This window comes from Mus pahari, chromosome 5 (genome assembly GCF_900095145.1).
Source record: "Mus pahari chromosome 5, PAHARI_EIJ_v1.1, whole genome shotgun sequence".
Lineage (NCBI taxonomy): Eukaryota > Metazoa > Chordata > Mammalia > Rodentia > Muridae > Mus > Mus pahari.
In genome coordinates this window covers 59,157,479-59,162,528 of record NC_034594.1, presented here as the reverse complement: position 1 = coordinate 59,162,528, position 5,050 = coordinate 59,157,479, and positions in this window count along the sequence as shown.

The following is a 5,050-nucleotide window of genomic DNA, read 5'->3' as shown; positions in this document are numbered from 1 at the left end:
GTCTCTAGCTGCATATGTAGCAGAAGATGGCCTAATCGGCCATCACTGGGAAGAGAGGCCCCTTGGTCTTGCAAACTTTATATGACCCAGCACAAGGCATGGCCTGGGCCAAGTAGTGGGAATGGGTGGGTAGGGGAGCAGAGGTGGTGGGAGGGGTATAGGAAACTTTCGGGATAGCATTTGAAATGTAAATAAAGAAAATAATAAAAAAATAAATAAATAAATAAATAAATAAAATAAAATAAAATACTCCTTATAATTGGTTATCTCCTTAAAAGTGGGTGGAAATGAATAGTTAGTGGCTGAGTCAGACTACCAACATAAAAATATTTAAATCATGTTGAATCCCTCTGAATAGTGTGAATTGGTTTCTTCCTAGCAGCCTGCTGCTGTGATAACAGACCTATTCTTTTTTTTTTTTTAAGTTCACACTTTATTTGTTAAACGGTACACCCGGGAATAGTTACTCCATTAGCACAAATAGTATTCATCCTACCCCACAGACCACTCTTCCCAATTACTCTAGCACAGATTTGAATTAAAAAGTTTAATGAACAGAAACTACTATATATAGCGCCGTTTGTCAGGGAGCGTGAAGACTGCATATGGATATTGAGAATTACCAAATTGTCTCAGTCTTCTAGTGCCCTCAGAAAGACCCTGTCAATCAAGCTTCTCCCAAGAATTTCTGCAGTGCCAATGAGTAAGGTAAGACTTCCTCTGAATCCTGTTCTCTCTGAGTGGTCCACTGTGTTTACTTCCATGGAACTTACGTGCCTATTTTCTCTGGCCAACCCAGAATTATAATCTCACTATAATTATTAATAGTGTTTTTGCTTTAAAACTGGTTGATAAATTATACCCCTATCCCATGTATAAATCATCTTCACAAAGATTGAGGGAGAAGCTACTGAACGATGATGATGTAGAAATGGAGATGCTACCACCAGGCATCCATCAGAGACCCAGAGAAACAAGAGAACACTGAGCCTCTGAACAGCACCTTCAGCTTGTGCCCCACTAGGCAAGGGTTTTGAAAATGCAGAAGAGAAGGTACTTTACAGCCATAAGTAGCCCCATGGAGAGTGGTGATGCCTTTCAGCTTGCAGCATAACTATGGCCTTTTCTTAACTCAACTGCACCCTGCCTATCCCACTAGTGGGCATCTCCTGCTGACAACCTTAATGCTCTGCCATAACAATCACCCAGACTTGGACTTTACTTCTGATGTTAATGGCTGCCGTAGCTATTAAGTTCTTCAAAGGAACATCACAAATCACCATGATGGTCTTTTAGGGAAGTGAAGGATTCTCAGTGTTCCTCAATTGGCCTCTTTTCCACTTCCTCTTTGCTTTAGCCTTGTCTGTCTATAGCCAAGGAGAGGACTACATGCACAAATGGCCACTTCTGAGGACAGATGCATAGCCATATTTTATTTATATGGGTTAATCTTTTAAAGAATTAAAGCCTACCTTAATTTGATGTGTTTTCCTCCCTTCAAAGAGTAACTGACCATAGCCTGCTGCTCAGTCAGCTTTTCCTCTCTGTCTCCTTCTTCTCTAAGCTTCTTCTTCTACATCTTTCTCTGCCATGGTACAGAAGAGGCTTCGGCACATCCATATGCTCCAGAATGTATTCTCTGTGCTATTTTTAAAGGGTCTGTCTGCTACTCTGTTATGTTGAGACTCATGTGCCCTATGTTCGTCTGTGAAGGTCTGGGTTACCTAGACCACCTGTGGCGCAGACATGGTGGTAAACATACTCATCCCCTCTAACTGTCTACCACTACTGAGTTATCACTATGTGGTAGCCGTTAGGACTCCAGGCTACATGTTTTATTTGCATCTTTTCCGTTGGTTTCATAGCAACCTCCTGATGTAGTTTTATTCTCATGGCAGGGGATGAATGCTGCCTAGTGTGAAGTCACTTGAGCTTGTTGAAGACTAGGAAAAAAGAAAGCCTCTGTCTTAACCTTTTTGAGTATTAATAATATCTGAATAGTAAGAAAGAATGCTGTTTTCTTAATATATATTTTTTTCTCTATTTTAAGTTCTAAAAATTCACAAAGAGCCACCAAGAATGAGAAATGGATTTTTTTTTTTTATTTCTGAATAGCTTGCCAACTTACCTGATTCTATTATGCACACAGTGCCTTCTCATGGTTTTTGTTTTATTTTGTCACAAAGATTTATTTTCTTTATGTGTATATAAGCAGTTTTGCATGCATGCATACTTCTACACCATGTGTTCAGTGTCCATGTAGGCAAGAAGAAGGCATCCCCTCCTGCTGGAACTAGAATTATAGTTGTGAGCAACCATGTGGCTGCTGGGAGCTGAACCTAAGTCCTTTGTATGTGCAACAAGTGCTCTTTTTTTTTTAATTGGGTATTTTATTTATTTACATTTCAAATATTATCTCCTTTCCCAGTTTCTCCTCTGCATACCCCCTTTCCCATCCCCCCTTACCCTTCTCCTATGAGGGTGCTCCTCAACCCACCAACCCACTCCCACCTCACTGCCCTAGCATTCCTCTATACTCGGGCATCAAGCCTTCACAGGACTGAGGTCCTCCCCTCCCATTGATGCCAGATAAGGCCCCTTCAGCTCCTTTAGTCCTTCCCTACCCCATCCATTAGAGTCCCTGTGCTCAGTCCACTGGTTGTCTGTGAGCATCCACATCTGTATTGGTCAGGATATGACAGAGCCTCTCAGGATCTGTATCACGCTTCTGTCAGCAAGCACTTCTTGGTATTGGCAATAGTGTCTGGTTTGGTGTCTGCATGTGTAATGGATCCTCATTTAACCCAGAATTGCTCCTGTCTAAAGGAAATTCAGGGACGAAGAGTAGAGCAGAGACTGAAGGAAAGGGAACAAGTGCTCTTAACTGCAGAACTACCTCTCTAGCCCCTCTATTTTTTATTTTTTAATGGAAGTAGTTGCTTATTGAAGAAAACAGGAAGCATCCCTCAAGATAGGAGGGGTGTCCATAACTTCCTTCAACAAATACCTACCTTTCTTTACCTAAAGCACTTTCTGGGCTGCACATTCCTAGAGCTCCTATGCCCTTCCATCTTCGGATCTCCCTTTCTTCTTCCTGAATCCCTCCCTCCCCTCTCCCATTACTTCATCTTCTCTGTCCAGATGGTCCTTGGCCTGGAGATAAGAAAGGCAGCTGACGGTGTTTGGCCACATTGTGTGGATGGCTGCATTTGGCACATGAGGATACTACTTCTTTCCCTCCCACCTCCTCTCTCAGCTCCTATACCCTGCACACCACTCACACTGACACAATTCGATGGACATACAGGTGATGCCTGATGGTCTCTTCACTCCAGAATGTCTATTAAAAGAATCGTATTCATTATGTACATGTTTTCAAAGAATTTGATAGATAATGGAAATGCCAAGTTCATTCTTATAACAAGCACAGTGAGAGAGCAAAAGGCAGCGGGGAGAAAGAATACACTGAGCCCCGAGATGTGCTTTCCTGGGGTACTTTCCTCTCCTTGCTGATGCTTTCTATCATGGCCCCTCGTAATGCATAAGGCTTCACCAAAAAATCCCTCACAACCAGCTAACAAGTTAGTGTTACCTGCCTTTATTTTGTATCTGTTTACTGTTTTCTAGCAAAAAAGTTTCTGAAGTTGACATAAGGTAATATAAATTACCTTTCAATGTGGAAACAACCCTAGGCCCTCTAGGTAGCCAGTGGTCTTACTGCTTTGCCAATTTGACTTATCATGTAATAAGAATTTTCCCCCAAGGGACCGTGCATAGGCTTGCAAACTTTTCACTAATAGATCCCTTTCAACTACACACCAATGGCTATTCTGAGTGTCCATTCATTCAAGGTCTTTGTCAACGTTTCTATATGGGTGACGATAGCTGCATGGACTGAGTGATGATGTAATTCAATACACACTTGCCTGTCTTATGTGAGGACTCGATTCATTCCCCAGAATCACAAAAATCAAACTATAAGATATTTATCATTAAAGAGATAGAATGCATTCCATATTGAATAGTATAGATGAGATCTTGTGTATTTGAAACCAAATCCTAAAATGTAATTTATCTAATTGGGTTACAAATTAGACAGTAGTTATTTACCAACACATCACATCTTTCAAGCTATGTTCTTCTTAAACTTCTACCTGTTTGGCATGATGGATTGGCACAGAAGAATGCTGTAACTACCCTGCAGTACATCTGTGTGCCTGGTACTCCACCAGCAATAAAGAAACAGAGTTTGAGACGATAAAGACAAGGGAGAATTTTTACCCAAATGATATGTTGAAATTAGTTCATTTAAAAGAACTGACTACCAGGTTTCCAGTAATAAGAAAAGTATTTGATAAGTGTGGAGAGAGTGAGGAGGCTGTGTCTGACTCCCACTCTCACAGTGCATTGCACTCCGTAGAGATAGCGCCAGGGCAAGCAAGAGCTGGACCGGCAATGGGAGACTGTGCCTCCTGGCAGAAGTCAACTAAACATGGGCAAAGGAGATCCTAAGAAGCCAAGAGGCAAAATGTCCACATATGCATTCTTTGTGCAAACCTGCTGGGAGGAGCCCAAGAAGAAGTCCGAAGATACTTCTGCCAACTTCCCAGAGTTCTCCAAGAAGTGTTCAGAGAGGTGGAAGACCATGTCTGCTAAAGAAAAGGAGAAATTTGAAGATATGACAAAGGCTGACGAGGCTCGTTATGAAAGAGAAATGAAAACCTACATCTCTTAGCCACAAAGGGGAAAAACTAAAAAGAAGTTCAAGGATGCCAATGCACCCAAGAGGCCTCCTTTGGCCTCCTTTGTCTTCTGTTTTGAATACCTCCAAAAACTCAAAGGCTTACCCTTCAGTGAAATTGCAAAGAAACTAGGAGAAATGTGGAACAAGCGATCCTATGAGAAAGAAAGAAAGAAAGAAAGAAAGAAAGAAAGAAAGAAAGAAAGAAAGAAAGAAAGAAAGAACAAGCGATCCTATGAGAAAGAAAGAAAGAAAGAAAGAAAGAAAGAAAGAAAGAAAGAAAGAAAGAAAGAAAGAAAGAAAGAAAGA